The sequence below is a fragment of the Chroicocephalus ridibundus genome, chromosome 9 (genome assembly GCF_963924245.1).
Source record: "Chroicocephalus ridibundus chromosome 9, bChrRid1.1, whole genome shotgun sequence".
Classification (NCBI taxonomy): Eukaryota; Metazoa; Chordata; class Aves; order Charadriiformes; family Laridae; genus Chroicocephalus; species Chroicocephalus ridibundus.
In genome coordinates this window covers 18,677,448-18,699,719 of record NC_086292.1, presented here as the reverse complement: position 1 = coordinate 18,699,719, position 22,272 = coordinate 18,677,448, and positions in this window count along the sequence as shown.

Here is a 22,272-nt window from a genome sequence, read left to right as displayed (position 1 = left end):
CCTCAAAATTGCTAACACCTTACAGCTGGCATTAAAGGCATTGCAGCTCAGATAATCTCTGTTAAGTGGGGTGACTATATTTTGTTCAGTGAATATTAAGTATAAGGAGTGGGCTTGACCATGTCTTTAAAAAGTAACACACTTTGGAGGTCACATATGATAACATATGGAAAGATCAAGGTGAAAGAGTTAACCAGACAGATGTTTCTTGCCCACCTAAGTAGTTTGGAATTGGCTTTCTCAAAAAGAAGACTTTTTTTCTGTGAACTAAGTAAACCTGTAAGGCAAACTGCCTGAAAAGCTGAGATTCAACAGGCTGGAACTTACTCTGTTTATGCTTTATTAACAAAAAATCAAACCCCAGGCAGAAAGAGAGTGTTGATGATGATCGCTTCATAATGCCTGTAAAGCAAAATGAGGAAATCGGCTATCAAGATACAATGTGAGCTGAGGGAACGAAAACATCTACTTCTGTTATTGCATTGGCTCAAAGTATCATGTTTCAGCTTCTTACTTATTTATTTAAGACTGAATACAGAGGACTGATAACACAGTAATTAAATAATAAACTTTAGAGAAATTGATACAATGCACAGAAAAGCACTGAGCATTTTGAAAATAACTAGGGTTTTTAACGGATATCTTCACTTGTGAGGAGTTCCTATGTATTTTATCTATGGAGATATATTTTAAAGGTTACAACTTTAATAAAAACATAAAACATAACCATGATTTTGATCTCCTTGCTGATGCAAAGGCAACAGGAACCATAAGATACAGCAAAGACGAGAAGAAAAGGTTAAGATTTGTGGAAAGGTTGTTTTGAATTGCACAAGAAATGTGTAATACTTGAAAAAGGTATTTATGTGCATAACGTTTATCTAAATACTATAGCAAGATCTTTTTCTAAGAACTCTGTTGGTAAACGTATGTCTCTTCCCTAATATCACTCTTTCAATTTACGATGACACAAGCACTCTTCATTTAATATATTCTAGGTAGTACATCAAAAAATAATCCTCAAACCCATTAGCCCCTAAAACTGTAGCTATAATGTTATATATATATATATACACACATACATGCGTATATATGTGTATTTATATACATATATATGCAGATATACTGTTGGTCTGGAGGAAAGCTCTTGATTGAATTCATTATAATGCTTTAAATTTTTTGAGGTAGCAGTCGGTGAAATATATCTTATAAGTAGTAGTCGCTGCAATAATTAATTCATATAGCTGTTAGCTAATCTGTACTTGCCTTCTGAAATTTCTTCCCCAGTGTAGAAAAATTTGCTCTCGCAGGTAGTTTCAAATCTTTTTCCACCCAGGTTCAGAGATTGGCTTGTCTTTAATTCTTCAGAAATAGTTAACAGAATAAAAGATAAAATATAAAGTAGCTATGTATTAGAAGCCCCTATTATTTTCGACATTGTACAATCGGCATCACAAAACTGAACTAATGTGTTTAACTTCCTTCTGTCATTTCTGAACCTTTGAGATAAAATGATAATGAAATCATCAGTGGACTTTTGAGGGTTTTTCTCCACCCACATCTCCTCTTTCATTTAGCTAAAATATCAAAAAAAAGAGGCTGATTTAATTGAGCATCTATACCATCAAAACACTCCTCACCAGGACTCTTGTGTAAGAAATCTGTGAAATTTCAAGGCTCTTTCTCTGTTGTTTTTGTACCTCGCAATTCAGTGGGAATAAAAAGAAGTTTTGCCGATATTTCACCTCACTAGCTGACACCTGTCATATTTCTAGGAAAGCTTTAGTGGTGTTACAGTTTAATATGCTACAGTATCTTATTGAGGTTTCTTCTAGCTTAGACGTTTCACAAACAGGTTTTTTTTTCTTCCAGAGTTTCAGTAATGTATGAAACATAACTAGGCTGATTGGTATTGATAGAATTATCTAAATTTTTCAAAGGAAATTTGTCAAAACCAAACCCAAACAAAAAGCCACAAACAAAAAAAAAAATCCACAAAACCAAACACAAAAAATTCTTAGTTAAATAAAAAGGCCACTTCAAAAATCAAATTAAGCAGGTTGGAAAGGCTTTTCAGAAGGGACACAATTAGTGAGAAAAGAAAAACTGAGAAAAAAATCTGTATGTGAATATGCAACATTGAATATACATAACATTTTTTCATGTTCAGTGCCTTGGCTCCCCTAAAACTTATATGTTTCTGAACTTCAAGGAATTTATCTATACTGAATTTTTTGAAATTTGAAGTTCATCCAGAATTTTGTATTCTTTTTGGATGTATAATATTTGTTGGCAATACACACTCTTGCTTTGAGACCAAGAATCATTTTTACATTTGTTTACAAAATCTATAGGAGGTTTTTATACCAAAATCTTTCTGAAGGTCTTAGTTTAGAAATAGCAAACTGCTCTTGAGTAATGAAGTGAAGTAAGGTGATATTCATATGGCCCAGGTTGTGATGAATAGAGCAGAAGAGAGAGGAGTTATCAAACACGCAGACTTCCTTTAGGAAGAGCTAAAAAGCACAGACAATCTGCTGAAGTAACACAGCAGTATTTTCTGCTCTGTTTGTGCAACAGGAGATTGTGGGGGCTTAGTGGGAGAGATGGAAAGATTGTACAGAGGGTTACTGCTGAACTTGCTCCAAAACACCTACAGTGATGAAAAGTCCAACGCTTTGCATGTGTGAGCTAAGGTGAAATCTCTGTTTTCTAATTTCTCAACTATTCTTTCTTAATGTAAAAAGATTTTTTTTTTCCTTTTAGAACTACTAATGCCACTAAACCAGGCACCAAAACCTGCAGGAGTTAAGTATATCCCTGTATGAGAACATACTTGATATTTGCTGTAACAAATGTTCAAGGAATGAGTCTGTATAAATAAATAATAATAAAATCGAATCCAGTCCCCCCCTTGTCTCTGTGTGTCTCCCCCTCTTCCCAAGTGCTGTTAGAGTTCAGAGCAATGAACTACTTTTATTCTGTGCTGCAGTTCATTCAAATTTATTTACCATGAAGAGAAACGTTCCCATTTACAAAACACTACAAAACATATATTTGTGTTTCATTGTCTTATCTAGACAGAATATTTGTTTCAAATATTATGACTATTTGCTTTTAAAATTATTCTAAAAAAGGAGCATGAGGTACCAGACATTCACTGTTACCTCTATTTAGCTTATCTGACCCTCCTATTGGTACAGCTGTGAAGGGAGACCAGGCTGTTACCTGTGGCAAAACCCCAACTGCTCAAGATTTGAGAAATCCCTCCTTAAATTTGTCAGGCTGGGATTTCTTTCTCAAATCCTGTATTCTTAGGTGCTTATAGTTAGTTGTTTATAAAACACCACTAATAAATTCAACCAGGCAAAACCAAGCCCATGCTGAAGGCAATGGTGCAGAAAAGTTCTGGAAAGCTTGAGCAAAAAGACTGAGCTTAAGAATATGTGGTAGATACGAAGTTGTATGAAGTTAGGAGGTAGGAAAGGGAAAGTCAAAGAGGAGTGATGGAATAGAAAATAAATCCTGAGTATAATCTGAAAATGGTTCAAAATCAAAAAGGTATAAAAGTAAAAGCTATCTCACATAAATGTAATTAAAAAAGATTAACTAAAAAAGAATAGATATAAAAGATGAGAATAATAGTTTAAATTTATATAATTTATAATTTTTCCAGAGATACTTATAGGCAAAATATGGCATATATGATTTTTATATCAGTGTCTAAAAGAGGGAATAGAAACTTCTAAAGTCAGTGCATTCCCAGTCATTTCTTCTAGGCTTTTCATCATGGTATAGAAATGTAGCTCATACCGTCTTTGTAGGATCGCTTGTAGATGGCTGGCTGAGTTTCAAGTCCTTTTTCTTTTGGAAAGTCTTGTCTTTTCCAGCTTTCTAGGAATTAAAAAAAAAACAACAAACAAAAAAAAAAAAACCCAGACAAACAAACAAAAAAACCCACAGCAGGTTCCCATTGTGAATGTATGGCATATCAGCAGAATTTTTATAATGGTGGAACAGAATGATTTTATAAGCTTTGGAAGGATGAAAAAATAAATGAAATTAGTGCTTTGGTTCTTCATTAGATCGTATTCTCTAGCTACTGATTGCATTGCGGTATGGTTGTCATTCTGTAACTCTGAGTTTGAGCCTTTGTATGAGAATGTGTGTGTTTATATGTAAAAGTCCACCTCTTGGAGAACAGCTTGCTTTCTGTATCTCGTCTTCAAAAGATAAATATGTTTTTAAGCTTCTCAGTTGCTGTCTAGTTTACAAGTAAGTTCTCTGTGTTCTTCAGTCTTCCTTAAAAATACACAAACTAGTTATTCCGAATTAGGTAACAGAGTACTTGACTTGAGGTGTGGCAATTCGGTCTTTAGTTCACACAATGTAGTAAAAAAGGAGGCAAAAGGACTCTCGGGACAGCAGAAGAACATTGGTAGCTATGATAATTCAGAAAATACGTGCTATGGGCTAATCCTGCTGTCACAAATTACTGTAAAGAGTTGTGAGCCTGGAAAGAGAACACAGGTAATCTTGTATGTGACTGAAGTCTCCAAAGAGAATCTCACTGTACTGCTATATGCGTTGTATTAGATCCAAAATATACAGGTGGTGGTGGATTATAAATATAGGCAGAAAGATGTGCAGCTAAGTCTCCACTGCGATGCCAATTTATACTGCTGTATATAGTAATCACAATTCACAATTTGGACCAGTGGGAAAAATAGTGTTTTCTAAAGAAGCAATAAGAAAACCCAGAAGAATGAATATTCAATGTGGAGAATATCATGAGATGAAGGATTCTATTTATATTTGTATTGAATTCCTGCTGTGAAAGGAATTCCTACAAGTTTAGGGCATCATGTAGAACTTCATGTTTCCTTAGCTGTGAAGGTGCTCAGGTGTTTAGGAAGGTTTTTGTTCTCAGTTTGCTGGGAACAGCTTGCATTAGTTAACTTTGTCTAAAAAAGTTGGCTGTGATTTGCCGAGCAGTATGACCCACAGCTCTTATAGCTGCAGGAATAATTCAGGCCACAGACAAATCATTTAGGAAGCATGAAAACATTTCCAAACTGGTTTGTAACATTTTTACATCATCTGTATCCTCATCTCTGAAATGTTCTTTCCCCCATGCCACAATGCTCAGTGTAAACTGCTGCTTAAAAGAAAAAACTTTTTCTATGGCTCAGTTCTGACCCTTGAAGTTGTGGGTCTTATGGATATCAGGTATTGTGTATACTATTGTTGAGACATGGTCTGAAATCAAATAATCTTATTATACAATGTTCTTTTCTGAAGATTGGCCAAGAAACCCTATTGTCATCTAGTCCTGTATGCTGGACTGGAAGCACTCTCTGAAGTAACATACTCATTTAAATGTAAGGTAAATTAAACTAAAAGTAAGGGAAATGTTTCCCTTCTCTGGAATAAGAATGCATAAAGAAACAGGCCAGGATACTAGCTGTATGGGCAGCTACATTACATGAACAACAACAAAGGAACAGGTGGGATAAACAGAGCAAAAATGAATGAGTTCTACTACAGTGCTTGTAGTTCTACTAATGAATGAGTTCTACTACACTGCCACTTCTTGGCAGCAGGATTTGGACCTTAGTATTTAAAACAACACCTCTAGTAGAACTCATTTGGAAACAAAAAATAATAAATGAATAAGCATGATAACTGTTAAACCAATAGATGTGCTGTGTAGGGTAACACATACAGATAAACACATTCAAAGTCTATAATTGTCTTTTTTGTTTTCATAATTGGTGTGTGTGACATATAAAGAATTATCAAATAAAAATGAAAAAGAAAAGAAATAGCCATTGAAGTAAGAAAAATGTGTTTGGAGATGATGGAAATGCTACAAGTGAAGAGATTCATAGTCTGAGTTGCCAAAGGTCTACCTGTTGCAGTTAAAATATTGCCTTAATTTCACCCTCCTCCAGAAATAGAGGCAGGTGCATATTTTCCCTATGTATATTTCTGTAGAGCAACATCACAAAATTTAGGAATTTCATGATGGCTTCCATTCTCTCTATTCATGGATAGCTTTTCTCATGCTAATAAAGCTTTTGAGGCTTTCAAAGAAAGCTGGGAGAAAGTTAAATCTACGCAATTAATTCAATAGTATCCAAAAGAGGGCTGGCTTTTGGGTTTTTTTTTTATTGCGGTGGCATTTTGTTGTGGTTTTTTGGGTGTTTGTTTGGTTTTTGCCTTTTTTTTTTAATCACACCAGTATCAAAATGATTGCCTTTGTTTTTGTTTTTTGTCTTAAAGAAAACATTTTCTTCTATTTATACTCATAAAATATTTTCTAAACTTTGTGAGAAACAAAGCTTTTTGCATTATTTTCTGTTTCATTAAATCACTGACAATTAGCCTGTGGTAACTGAAGGATTATTTAGTACTGCTACCATTTTTTTTCATTTTATTGGATTTCTAATGTAGGAGTATATTGACTAGAAAGGATCATTGGAAGGTCTAGACTAAAAAAAAAGTTATAAATGCATAAACCGTTACTAAGTTACTGAAGATCTCCTACTGCTTAGGAAACCTTCTAATGTCTTAGAAGACTTATTCATTGCTGGTTTATATCTACTTGCTCTTCTTCCAACATGCTAATTCTTCTGGTATTTACTTCTCTCATGTGTATCACCCCCCTGAACTTATAGGAACCCTACCTTTATGAAACCTTCATTTTTCTGGGATGAACAAGCCAACAATTTGCAATCCTCACTCATTTAGCAGATTCTGTTTTCCTGACCCTCCTGTTCCAGAACAACTTAATTTTACCATATTTTGCAGTGGTATTAATACTTCCCTACTTATACTTCAGACATCTCTTTCAAGTGTATATATCTTAGAATAGTATTTTAAATTTCCTCAGCTGCATCCCCTGTTCTTCCTGGTTTGAATTACAGAAATAGAATCTTATGCTTTTTGGTTATTTACATACAGCTGAAATTCTTTTTATTATCCCTTAAGAGAATATCTTGAAATTTTTTCTTGATCCCTTGTATTCATTCAGTGCTTCGTGGTAATTGTCTCTTGCATTTACAGGTACAGAATGTTAAGATATTTAAATTATTTCAAATGGTGATAAAATATTTTCTTGTGGCATGAAGATGTGTAATGTACATGAAGATGCTATACAAAAGGTTTTCCTAGCACTCATTTAGTTTGCTCACCAGAGCTGACTCATAAGTTTTGCTGTTTGTGAGTAATGCTCCAATCTCATACACCTACTACTGTAGCTTTTTTGCTGTTCCACATCATTGTGCATGCTTTATGGCAGCAGTCTGGGCACAAGATTATGTGCTAGAAACACCAGAATCTTGATGCAGGTAATAGATCTAGCTGTGACTGGTTTGGATACAAATCCACATGCTTGGAGCCCTTCTAATGAAAGACCAGCGCATACATTTTTTAAAATAAGGAACAGATTTATTAGTTAATAAGCATTCAAAAACATAGGCTAGCCGTCATAAATGATAGCAGGAATTCAGTATCAGAATCTGCAACGACAAACTCAATATGATAATCAAATTATGAAAGATGTCCAGTGCCATCCATTCAATCTTTGCTCAAAGAGCTGAGCCAGGAAAGGTCCACAGATGGTTGGAGGTCAAATGAAAAGTGTGACTTTAATAAAATTATGATACAAAAACCAAATTCTTGCTTGCTGAGTAAAACATCTGCTTTTTGTTTTCTGTCTGTATGGCCATAGAACACTGCTCTGTGAAGATATTTAATACTTTTCAAGATTATGAATCCTTTTGTCCTTCCAGGAGTTGAGAACTCAGTTTTCATAGGGAACACTTTTAGATCACTAAGATTTTTTGAGATGTTACTCAGTGTCTCTGATTAGATTTACTTTTATCTGTTTAAATCAACTTAATTTTTTTAAACCCTAACACAAAAGGTTTGAAAGTTCAAATATGAACAGTTACTTATCAGCATTATATGTTCTTGTATACATTCAATCTGGAGAATATTATTAAATATTCTATTTAATAACAGTTAAATAAATACAGTCACTTCATCCACCTCCAAGTAATCTGTGTTTCAAAGTTTTAGTAAAGCCAGGTATCTTTATGCTCTCCCAGCTGCAAAAGTCTTGTGAATTAAATGTGAATGACTTAATGTTGGTTTTGCTCAGTAACCTTGTGATCGTGCAAGTCATCCTCCAACAGCAGTCTAAAGCTCATTCAGAAAGTCTTATACTGATAGAAATGACAGGTTTTTACATGACTATCTGATTTTACCAAAACACTTTAGGTTGGCTATCACTGTCTGAGGAGCTTCATTGCAATATCAAGCTAAATAACCATAAAGCTTTTTCCTTTGCTCATGTCTCCAGGTTTTCAGTCATTAGAGTGGAAGTAGGAGTATATGATGAAGTTGGTTGCCATATATAGGAGAAAATTAATTAATTTAATGTGGAGGAGAAAGAGACTTAAAGTAGATTAATGACAGAGGGAAAGTATAAGCTTCATAAGAATCATTGAAAAGTCTTGGATATAGAAGTATCTATTGTTTTGGGTTTCTCTTTTTTGTTTTCTTTTTATCTTTTTTTCTCCTTTTTTTTTTTTTTTGAAATAATCTATACAACTTTCTTGAATGACAGGTATGAGATGTCAAAATCTGATATTTCATTAGAGGAGGATGGTGAAGGAAAACAAAACAAGAGCAATAATAGAAAATAAGAGAAAGGTGTGGATTTTCTTTCCTATTATCTGACAACTTCTCTTTTACTATCATGTTACACTTACCTTGTAATAAAACAAGATACTTGTATTCACAAAAGCTGATATTTTACAGTGTTAGGGAAAGGAGCATTTGCAGTTTTCCATCCCTCAGAGAGAGAACTCAAAAGGAGAGTGGCAGTTATCTACTTCCTCTAAAGGGACCCTTTCTCTCCCTCTCTTTCTCTCTCCCTTTTTTTCTGTAAAGCTTTTGACATCTAATCCAATTACTTTGCAGTTTGTCTTCTCCATGCTTTAATTTTCCTTAGAGTATGTCTGAAAGTGTTGGGTTGCGTATTCTCCTTTTTATGGACTGCCTAAAGAGTATCTGTGCTCTCCCTCTTGAGGACGGTTTTGTGTCAGACACCCACAATGAATAGCAAAAGTCTGTCTTTGGCAGGAATACATATACTGACCTTCAATTAAGCTGCAGGTTAAGACAATACTGAAAAATCAATAGCTCATTTTCTGTCTTTTGTGCTCAGATTTTGATGTTTACTAAGATAAAGGATGACAATGCTAAAGGCAGGAATCTTTGCGGAACATCCATTGATGTTGCCACAGGCTCAAGGGCCAGGTATGGCCTAATCTTTGCAAAGCTTCCAAACACCAATATGTCAATAGATATCAACTGTAGCTTTATGTGACATCCACTATCTTTGAATTTTCATCAAGTAGCATTTTCTGTTCTCTTCCAGTCTTCTCACCCAGAGATTCACAGGAAGGGTCATGAGTAATCAAAACTCAGCTAATTGGAGGTTAGAGTTACTGTGTGGAAAATCTGTAGCATGAAGGCTTAAACTGTTTATATCTAATTTTTAGGTTCAAGCCCTAACTTGCAGGTCCTGGTGCCTGCAAGTCTGTTTTGGTTTTTTTGTTTGTTTTTAATGTGTGTGTGAGTAGTTTTGTTTATGCAATATAAATCTAGCCTGATAGGTTCTTCCTCACCTCAGTTCTTCCACAATCTGTATGGACACCCAGAATGGAGAGGGGACATTGAACTCCACTTTTTGGCGAATACCTATCTGGCCAGAAAACTACTACCTCCAACTAACATTTGCCTAATTGTACACACAACAACAGCGGACTTATTAACCTGTGAGGCCAAAGTTAATGGTTGAAGGTAGGACCTTTCTTATATGGCGAAAGAGAAATAATTAGCCAAAAGATAGATAATTTTGTGTACAATAAGAATAAATGTCTCTTAATGGACTACATTTCTTTTTCATTTTGACAAATTTTGAAATAACAAAACCTTACTTTTAATCCAAGCATGGGTGTTTTTCAAAGGAAAAATATGGGGGGGTTATATGTATTTACAAGAAATCCTATTTAAATATTATGAGCATCTGTTTAAAAATGCTTGTAACAGGAAAAAGGGAAGGGCGTGACCCTGATGTGAACACATTCAGTCCTGCAGCTTCTCCCTGTGCCATGTTGGGAGAGCTCCCGTGGTGAGGCTGTCTGCCAGGGAGAGATACAGGGGGCAGATCCAAGGAAGAAAAAGATACAAATTGGAAGGACAGAATAGGAGGGGAGAAAGGCTAATTATATGTCTGCCTCCAACTCCCTTTCCCCACCTACTCTTGTAATGATAAACTGTTTGACCTCAACTGTACCTGGAAGTTATTGTAAGTAGTTCACTGGATTTATCAGAGATGCATTCATGTGGGCAAACAAATAGACTAAGCAAGTCTGATTTAATCATAAGAAATTAAGTATTTGCAAAGTATCAAAATGAAGATACTCCTTGTCCTAAATATATTTAAATTTTGACCTGAAAACTATTGTCATAGGTTCTTACTAAACCTTCATAAATCGGTAACTCTTAATAAATTCTATTCAAATAAAAAAAGTCAGAGGTAAAATTTGAACTTGAGACAACAGTTTAATATGTTATGCCGTGTTGTATTGGAAACAGCGTTTGTCTTTGCCCTGATGTCTGTGTTAGGCCTGCAAATTAAACATTTGTTAGTATTCCATGTTGACCTGGCTGGATGGAGTGGTGTTAACTAGCTCTGACTGGCAGCTTCCAGTCCTTGACTAAAGATCTGGTAATTGTGACGCGACACCCTGAAGCAGGGAAGTGTAAAGGTCAGAAAACTTATAATGTCCCTTATAAGCTCCTGGAGGGAGGATTCCCAGGAGACTGGCTGCCTGTTAAGTAGGAGTATGGAGAGAACTAGAATAGTTGTGTGTGAGGGAAGTGAAATGTAGCCATGTTCGTGTATACGAATAAGAAATCTTCCGCTCATTTTGTGTTTTGTGCTGGGTCCCAGAGCGCCTTTTATTTTCTTTCACATTTTTGCAGGTTAGCATCCCTCTTTCTTCAGGTCTATTTTTTGTGAGCCCTGCACATCACATTCTAAAAAGAATAAAAAAGGGTACAATTCTCCCCAGGCGAGGTTTCTGCCTACCCAATAATCCTACTGACATGCTGCTTTCTGAGGCACTTGCTGTGCGTGAGTGCAAGATTTTAGAGAGACAGAGCGGCACAGGAGTGCTGGAGGCATTCTTCTAACGAGCTGTCCAGGTTACTTTCAGATTCTCTATTTTATATGCCTCCTTGATTTGGGAGAAGCCAAATACTGGGATCTCCCTACCATTTCTTTCCATGCAGATTTTAAAGAGAGAAGAGCCTAGTTCTGTCCTGAACTTTTTCAGTCTTTCATTTTCAGTAGTAAAAGTAATAGCGACGTGCTCTTATATGTGAGCAATGAGCAATGAGTGTTCATATCTTTAACGTTTGGTATCATAACTCCATTCCTAACAATGCACCCAAGTTCATTTCTTATGTGACTGTTTTATTTTCTTTTTAAAAACTGAAAATAAGCTCATATTTTCCATTGATCACAGAGAAGCAATGAACCAGAATTTGGTATATTGTTTTCTTAATTTCCTACAAATCCTGTAGTGATAAGTAGAAGTGTGTCTTCTTGTAGGAATATGAAGTCTGGCTAAAACTTTGATTTGAGCCCTGTAACTCAGATTTTAAATTTTGACTTTGCATGTTTCCTGACAATGTCCACAGCTGGTAGAATACAAATATATTTCTGAAGTGGAAATGTAAGCAAGTATCTGTTTCCAGTGTAGTTTAGCAACTGCAAATCTGAAAAGAATAGTAAAGTCTTATAAGAACAACTACTGAGGCTCTATTCCTTCCTCAACTCAATGTGATTTTATGAGAGGTTCTTCAAAATGCGATTGCAGTATTATACAATGAAATAGGTATGAAAATATCATTACTTCACTTAGAAGATGATTGCATAGATTAATGCTTTAATTCATTTTTTATGTTGAAAGTAGATGAGCAACACAACTGGAATGTGTACTTGAAAATGGAGAAAAACGTGTATGAATTTAAATTTTCTTACGGAGAAGTTTAATGAACCTGAGAAGCAATGATTCACTCAATAAATCGAATAAAGCTCTGTTTTCCATGGCTATCACCTGTTATTTCACTCTTCTGGAGGGGAAATGAATCTGGTCTTAAGGGGGCTAATATGGAAGGAAAGGAAGGATAAAGTGCATGCAAAGCCAACATTGGAACATGCATTGGATTTATATTGTTCCGATGCAAAAAATAAACAGGAAAAAAACCTGTCCAGTAGACTTCTACAAATATGCTTCTCCATTAAAACGGTATCTACTAAAATTATAAATGAAGTTCGATGCAGCTGAGTAGTTAATATGTTCACTATAAAATCTTAAGTCTCTTCTTCTGATTGTTGTTTATGAGCAGATTTAAAAAAAAACGAAAAACATTTTTGTAAAAAATGTTAATAGTATAAAAAAAATCAAGTTTTTGAAATAATATTCAACTCCAGAGATCACCAGTAGTTCAGTAGGCATTTACTGCTGGAGGTTGGGATTTTGTGGTAAATCAGATAAGTCCCACAGTAGAAAGCCCTTCCAGCACAAATACTTTTGTCTGTGGATTTTACTTTCCTTTTGCAAATACTGGTGCATGGTACTTTTAAATTAACTTTGCACAAATGTGTATGCCAATAAGTTAGTCACTGAAATGTTCATGAAAATCAAACACCCCAAAGGATGTGAGCATGGCCTAGGAGAACTGATTTAATAAAATAAGCTGAATATTCAGATATACTGTTTTCCTCAAGAAAATATTTATACCATGGACAGAACCTTAATACTGAAAATTTTTATAAGTACCACTGTAACTCTAAAGTGATGTCTTTGCCTAGGGGGTGCCTCATGCATTCAATCATAGGTAGTTTATGAAGAGATTTATTTTATTTAAAAGAAAAAAAAAAGTGGTGGAGAATGGCATTGTTTACATGAAGTAAAAATATCTTAGATGCTTAGATCTTGAGTGAATGCAATTGCACTCACTTCTGCATCATTCCAAAGCCTTTGGAGTCCATCAAATGCAGATTTCTCTGTGGTTTAAGTTGCCCTGGTACAATAGTACATCTACTCTCCAGCCCAGGCTCTGCACTGGATGAGGCTGTGAGAGTTTTTACTTGGTTCATATCCACATGGCAAAACTTATTTTGGCATAGTAACTGCTTGTGAAGTCCTGTTACTTTGCATTTATCATGAGGAAGCAAATGGCTGCCTTAGCTAAATTTGTGATAATGTGTTCATGCGCTCAGGCCTTTGCTCCAGCTGCGTTTTGCAATCTATGCATCTCATACATCTTTCAGCTGTGAGGCCTCCTAGAAGAGTCTCACTGAAGTATTTTTCTGTAAGGATGAAAAGAACTCATCACTGAAAAATACATATATTCCCATATTCTTCTACTATTTCTATATATATAAGGCATTTATAAAAAATAATTGAGAATTCAATTTTTGAAAGTTATCCTTAAAAATGATGGGTCTTGTGATGGTGAAATCTCTCAGTTAGCTCTGTGAATGGGATTCAAAGTACCAGTCCTTGGCCATGACCATGATCCCAGACCTAATTTAATTTTTAAATAGAAAGCTTGTAGGGATCTTCTGTTGTTCAGCCCATGCACAACTACTTTTTAACATTACTCTGAAATAGCAGTGGCATAGATCAATGAAAACAGGGTTAAAATGAAATCAAAGACATTGGTGGATACAATTTGTTCAAAAAACTTTCTAAGTGATACTCAAGATCATGTCCTTTCCTAGGAAAACTGTTCTTCGGTGTTTGTCATGCAAACTCACGCTCAACGTTTTTAAGAGTGACCAACCAATTTGTTCTGGTACAGAAGGTTTTATCCATGATTTTAATTCATGTGTTGGCATCTAAACTGAGACCAAATTAATACTGATGTTCTCTGACCTCTTCAATTGCAATGCTAATTATATGCTACTCCCGTTAGAATGCAACTGCCTTCCACATCTGGAGCAATGAGTCTGTAAACAGCTTGGGGTAATCTGGGCAGGGCATGACGTGCCACCATCAAAATACATTTTAACTATGGATTACACAGGACCACACTTTCTTTTATTGAATTCTCAAAAAAGAAAAAATATTAATTTAGTGATTTTTGTCAAAGAAACTTCTAAATTCTAGACGGCAGGCTAATCTGGTTTTAACTCTTGGTTTTGCATTTTGATATTTGGTGTTTGATGAACGCATGGTGTAACAAGGTCACATACGATAAAATATTAACCACCTTTTTAAACAGCAGTTGTGGTGTTACTGGATGCCTTATGGATTACAATTCATAATCATGCATCCATCTGGAATAGATGATCAGTGTAGGTCTCTTCCAACTGAAATATTCTATTCTATTCGGTTCTATTTTATTCTGTTCTATTCTAATACTGTAGATGGCTGGCCTGAATAATGAAAACGCATTCTTGCCACAACTAAATCTCTTTAAAAAAGAATAAAAAAATCAGTGCCTGCAAATGTGGTATTTGCAATTTAATGCACTAAGTGAGAAGTTGGAATTGACGAAGATGTGTCTCAGAAAAAATGGCAAATGTGTAAATCATCTTTGAACAAGCACCGATGGCTCTCTTATTTCACTTTGTACTAAGTCATTCATTTAGATTTGATGGTTTCATTCTATCTGAGGCATGTTAGCCAATGTGGTAACTGTTGCTATACTCTTTTTAAACTACAGGCATGTGCTCCTGAAAATCCTGCCAAAGTAGATTATGAATTCAGTTCACATTGTCTGGGCTTAGTGATTTTTTTCTCTTAATGTCAACTATTGAAGTCCCAATAAGGCATGAAAAATTATGGTGGCTCGAACACGTTCATGGCTAGAAAGTTTTACTGCTGAGCTATTAAAACATATCATCCAAAGAGATAGATGAAATAACAGGAAGTGCAATCTGTTTATCAGACAGAGTCTAGACATGGAGGCAGAAACAGTTATGATTAGGGAAAGACCTCTGTTTGAAGAGAGACTAAAAAGAATAGGCCATAACAAATACAAAACAAATAAAGTAATAGCAAAGTGAAGTAAACAGCATAAATGACCTCATTTTGTCTGAATTTTACACTGAGTGTATGTTTATGAATTAGTAGACTTTTATTCTTTAATTCCTACTTACGTGTTTGAAACTGCCCTCACTTCTCTTAGAAGAGCTAAGCATTAGAGATCAGCCACACACTAAAAAGTACAAAAGTACTGCCAGAAATAAAGTATTCATCAGCTGTCCTGTAAGATGTTTGTGTACATTTTCCATAGTATCTGGTTAGTAAATTTAGACTGTTTCTGTGAGACAAAACAGTAATTTTCCTTTGTGCTGTGGGAAAAAGGAGTGCCCTAATTCTATACAGCAGAAAGAAAAGTATTGAAGCAAATGACTCTCTGTGTGTGTTTCTGTGTGTAATAGTGACCACTGATGTGCTTGCAGTGCCTGAAATTCGGTAGAATGGTTAAATGTAGTGCAGAAAGCCCTTCATGTCAGTAAGAAAATGAAAGTATCATGGTATGAATTTTCACTGCATGCTGCATTTACCAGGTGTTTTCCATTGTTTTAACTGTAATAAGGTGACCTTGATTTCTGAGATTTAAGATTTCAGTAGTTCATTTTCCTGAATTCTGATGATCACAGCAAACAGTGTACGCACACTGAGTCCTGCCAACCTGCAAGCATGTGGCCAGCTGACCCAGAACACAGAAACATTGAAGTTCCATTCAAAAACTTTGAGTCTGAACAATGTTCTCCTATATAAAAGACATAATGATGTGCCATACTGAGTTAAAGGTAACTGAGATTATTAGATTTATGTTCTCTATAAATAGCTGTAAAGAGACTGCCTCTATCTAGCAAATGTAACGTTTTAATGCAGTTATATTTCACAGCTAGTTACTAAATTCCCTTATGCAAAATACAAATTAATAAATGGGTCTAAATATCACACTGCACAACTCAGCAGAATTGTTCACATGTACTTAAAGTATATTTTATTTGGAGGTAAAAAGAATGTCCATTGAAATTTCAGCCATCGCAGTCTGTAAGTTTAGAGTAATGCTGTAGGAGCTTACTTGTATTTTTGGTGACTGCTGCTGGTCATAACTTTGTTGTGTATTGTAAAATGTTTCTAAATTTTATAGGTCAGAAAGGAGGACATATGGTAAGACTGATAATAAGAACTTCTTGTCACTGTCAGGGATATCATTATGCCTCTACTGATATGGTGACCTGCAAAACAGGGGTCATCATGTTGATAAATTTGTTGCAGTTTGCTTGAGGAGGTCCTTATGCAGAGACAGATTTTTTTTTTGTATTGCTGCTAATTGTTGCAATACGTGTCCTTTAATGGCCTTTAATGTGTCACACTTTGTTACTTCAACGTGGCATATCGAAGAGCAGCGTAGGACACCATATTCCAGAACTGTTGCTTACAATGTAATTTAAGTTCAGGTGTTCTGGTGTGTGAGTACAGGTCCCTAGTATATATATGGAGTAAAATGATTTAAAATTAATGAGCAAGTGTACTTCCAATAACGTCCAATTACTTCATTCAATATTCACATAAAATCACTTAGAAATTTCTAAACAAGGAGAACAAGATTTGTACACAATCCTATCTCGAGCAGAATTTTTGCCAGATGGAAAGCGTGTCTGGTTAAATCCTCACCTGTTAGAAACACTTTTGACAGCTAGAAAAAGGTCTTCCAAACTATACTTGTTGCTCTATGTAAACTGTTTGATTTTTTCTTTATTAAAACTATTCTGATTTATTTACTTTTATCCTTTTATTGAGCTGTCCCCATACACTATTAGATATTTTAGTGTTTGGATGTTGGGTTACTTTGCTAATTTCTTTGAATAAACTCTCATACCAGATTTATGAACTGCATCTGTTGAGAAATATATGTGTATTCTACCAGTCTCATTTATGTATTAGTTTAGTGGTTGTCCTTCTAGCCTGTGGCTTTTTTGTTTCCCTGCAACACGGTTGGTGTACTTTCTGAGTACAGTCTCACCATATTGAGCTTATCCTCTCCATTTTAGCTTCTTGTCTGCTGTCTTTCTGAAAAGAGGAATAAAATAATTATTAATAAATTCATCCTGTAAGATAGGGTCTATTAATTGGTTAATGACAGCAGTATTTTTTATGAACATTTCATCTGTATGGATATATTTGGCATGTACATACGCATCTTATTTTTTAACTATATGACTAATGAATTTAATCTCCTATCACTTTGAATAAGCAAACAAAAAAAAAATCAAAATAAAAAACAGCTTTACAAAAATAGTGGAAAGCAGTTATCAAGAGTTGAGAGGTACATGAAAAACAAGATGATGATTAATTTTTCCATCTACAGAAAATGTTGTACTTTAGGGAAAAAATACAGTGTAATTGCTGGTTTTATGTTGCCTTACCTTATTTTCCTTAAATATACAATAATGTTTGTGTGTGTGTGTTTGGAAATCAATGGTATGCCTCAGAAGACAAAGCTGTTTCTAGAGATACCTTACCCATGATAGAAAGTATCTATCACATATTTACTCCAAAACTGCATATAGTGTGAAACATATAGCCACGATATTTGGATAATTAGAAAACTTTCTACAACTAAAACAGCAAATATTTTTGTATTCTCGGCAGAGGTAAATCATTGTTAATCATAAACAACATTTGTTTCATTTAAGATAAGCTACTTTCAAGATGACAATCTTCCTTTTCAGAAAAGGAATTTTACCACTTCTTTAAGAATTATTATCATATTTTGAACAGTTATTTCTCTAGAACTGCTTAGACTTGATGGATTATTCTTGTCGCCATGATAACCTTTAAGCTGCTGATTCCCAAATTCATTGGATTATAGCCCATTATCTACCGTCAGCACTTCTCAGACTATCATGGATCCTTATCATAAAACTTTTAATTGAAAATGTTCCAACAGGGATAAGATTTGGGAGGCCACTTGTGGAATACTTGGTAAGGCATTGAAAGGACAATTTAGTAACTGCAGCCCTAAATGAAGAATCTTACAAATAAGAAGCTACTTGGCTAACAATGAGTTTACTTGTAGCTTTGAGGCATTTCTGAAGTGATATGCTAAACTGACTCTCTAAAGCAATTAAATTCACTTCTACAAAAAATTAAGACTCACTCTCCAGCTGTCACGGCATAACCAGAAGGAAATTACTATCATGGGAAAACTACACACTTACCTCTCCGGGGATTTTCTTCAATTATATGTTGGCATGTCACAGGGAAGACATGTTGAAATTTATGAAGTTTATTCAAATTTATCTTGTTTTCTAATAACGCTTTGAAAAAATTACAATTTATTTGTGGAATTGGATTCCAAGCCCCACTGTAAATCATGTACCTCGTCTATTTTTTGTACATCTGTGAATTTGTCAAGTTGCAGTGTGACAGACAACATTTGGTTGAGTTCTTTGTTGTAAATTTGCATCTTATTTCTTTTATAAAGGAGTGATCAGGCAAGGTGACACTGTCTGGAGAGAGGGGAGACGGTCCCTTTCCTGGGCAAACAGTGAGCTTTGTCTGGGGAGATTATGTCAGGCAGAAGAGACAGGGTCATAGCAGCAAGCTGGGCACTCACAAAGGATCTGTAGAGTAAGCAGTGCAGGGAACAGATTTCCAGGCCTCAACAACCTTCTAAATAACCTTCCTTGATCAGCAGGGATTATTAAGATTTTGCCACTATTTAGAAAGGTGCAGAATAGACTGAAACCCACCTGGAAGCAGGGATATATCTGGGCACTTGTTTTTAATTTGCTTTTATATTTCTGCCTGGGCTTACTTAGCTATTTTGAATTTTCTCTATAAAAAAAAAATATTCTAAATTATTTTATGATTAAACCTAACTTTTGAGTTAAATGCCTTTTAGCCTTTTAAAGACCAACAACATGAAGGCAAAGCTACCCTAGAGGATCGAGTAATTTAGAGTTAAGTTGCTGTCAGGTCTTTTTTTCCTTCTGAGTAAATATCTATTGACAAAATTGGTCAAAAAGTGAGGAAAACTAATTCAAAATAGATTTAATAATTTGTGAGATAGTATTTTATGAAGTCATTAATATAGAAAAAATGTGTAGAACTGAAAATATTCAGTTATGTCTATTTTTATAACACATTCAGGGTTTTGGTTGGTTTGTCGATTTTGTTTGTTTAAGCAGCGGTAGCCTTCACAATAGTTCATTGAAAAGCATGGTGGTTCTTTTATTTTGATTCTGTTTGACTGGATCGATAAATAGTCAGGTTTCAAAATTTCCAGTCACTGATATTCACACAGAAGCAGAGCTGAACTTTTTGGTGTGTGGAGTATAATGGATCTATACGTTCAGTCTCGCTTTTAAAATTGGGCTCAAACGCTCAGATTTAGTAATTTTTCAGTTTAGCTACCTGTAGTTTGATTGGTGCTTCTGCTTCTTATTTTGCTAAATTTTCCTTCAGTCATTTCCCCTTGCCACCATGGTACTGTCATACAAGAACAGCATTTTTTTAATAGACTTATAGCCTTCTGCAAAGATATTAGAGGTTATATGCAGGTATACATCTCAACAATGAGCTGTATATGAGATTATAGAAAAAATTTCAATGTGATGAGTGTTTGCTCACCCACCTTCAGCAAAGAGCATATAATTTCATTGTTCTTCTCAGCTTAGAGATGAAGATACATAGGCTGTTGGCTTGACCATGCTTTGTTCTTGGAAGGACTCTTGAATTGCCATTGGTCAAGAGAAAGATGCTCATTCACTATATTGAAATTCTTTAATACACCTGATTTGCTTGTTTTCATCTGTTTTGCTGTGTTATGTTTGTAGCTAAGCCTGAGTGTAAAGAATGAGGAGCTCATGAAGCTCATTATGCTTCATTCGATCTGAAAATTAAATTTTGCAATTTGAGAGTTGTAAATACTTTTAAGAAGCGTTGCTTCCTGTAATGGAAAACAACAGGTTCCTGCAGTGTTGTTAGGAAATAAATTTGTATCATGAATCTTTAATAAGTCATTCAATATGTTGTGCCCTTGGGCTATTGATATACGAGAATCGTACCCATATTCTGGAAAAAATGTGCAATTTGGAAATCTTTTTTCTTGTTTTCAAGACATGTAGCACTTTGAATCTTATTAAGCTTGCTTGTAATAAGCCACAGCTATTTCAGCCTTTTCTTCTTACAATAAAGCTTTTCAAAGACAGATAGCTTTCTGTCATATGTTTCCCACCACTAAAACTGCATGTTTGTTTCAGCTGTACTGAAAAGAGACCTCAGTTCTATTAAGTATCACACTTTCCAGTATATATTGTATATATTTTCAGTATCCTTTAGGGTCTTTGGTTGAATTAGTTGTTATCGAATCAGAATTTCAAGAGACTAGACACCAGATAGTCTCTTGCCCATGCACCTTCAAGCTATACATAAAGTATTTATTAGACAAAAGCTGAAAAGAGAAGACCACATTCTTTTTGCAGAGGTCTAATGTAGGACTTAATGTGTTATTTGTGGATAACAATACAATTTGTGCGTAACAATACAGTGTACTCTTACAGCAACTCTTCAAAAGATGCCTTTTTCTTTGAAAAAAAGCTGTATTTTGTGTGTGTTCACGTGCACTTACATTCAAGTATGTTATTTAGTAAGTGGAATTAATAGATTTAAGAAAGTTTGAGTGAAGCACTAGTACTTTCAATACCTTGGTTATCAAATAAGAGCTGCTATTGTTCCAGAAGTTTTTAGAATGCTTAGACTTGGAAATTAGATCATTAAATGTTAGAAATTATCTACCTGGAGTTAGAAGAAGAAAGTATGTCCTATTTAAATAGCCTCTGGCTAAATTTTCAGAAACCTAGATTCTTTTTGTCCACTTCAGGAAATCGTTTCACCAGCCTGTTTCTAATTTTTTTTAATTTGAAAAAATAGGGATAGCAGCAATATTCTTCTTTGTTCTTTTCTGAGATTAAAATTCTTCGGGTAGAAGTTACTCTTAAAATAACTTCAGTATTTTTATTTATTCCATGGACACTGCTCTTTTCAGAATACTCTATTAAAAAAAAAAAAAACACCACACACAAAAAAAAAAACCCGCAAGGAAAGCACTCAGCAAAAAGAACAAAGGTATGACAAGCAGAAAGATGGGTATCAGTTGATTCTACATCTTGCAAGAATTGTATGTTCTGTTTTCTAGTTGTGTAACTGGATTGTGTAACTGGAGTATATGGTCCTAGGGCCACTATATGAATATTTATGAACCCAGAGCTAAGAAACATTATTTATATCTCTATATAAAAAGAAATTTCACACTTTTAACATACATTGAACATAGTTGCTTTTCTTAAAAAATGCATTCAGAGGCCAATTATTGACCATCAAAGAATCCAGGATCACTTTAGAATGAAATTTTAGAAGTAAAGTAAAAAAAAACAACCCACAAACATTTCAGGTAAAGGAGAGTTTCCTTTGGAAGTAATTAATTGGAGTGTGTTTGCAGATCTTCAGGCAGAGCAATAAGAATATTACCTAGTTAGAACCTTCCCTTACCTCAGAAGGAAAAAAGCATTAACCATAACTTTTCTTCTCTCTAATTTGCACGTTTTAACTTTAGCATTACATTTGACTTCAGTTCGTGCTGAACAACTTCCATTCTGTTGTAGGATCCTATCACTGACTTAAAGCTTGCTTCTAGTGATCCTCAAAAACTTTTTTGTAAAGCCCAAGGTAAGAGCAGCAGCAGACAAAGCTAAATTGCTACAATTATCATTATTATGATTAATACTTGCAGTCTGAAGAACTGTTCTGTAGGAAAGACCAGACCAACTCTTTATGCGAACAATGAATGAAAGAGCTCAAGTTAAGAGTACACTTACTCGCTATTGCATGACTGACCAACAAATTGTCTTTGGCAATAAATTAATACAATCAATATAATATAATTCAATATAATTCTGAGTAAAGATGATCCAAAATAATATGGAAGAGGAAATTTCAATGCTCATTTGTGCTGTATGGGACAAATTATCACAGGGAAATTAGTTTTTCAAACTTTTTCTTTGGACTCTTGCTTCTCCCCTCCTTATGTAAGGAATATTAAGGTCTCTGTGGTATGTAAGGTGAAAGTTATTTATGACTGTTCTAA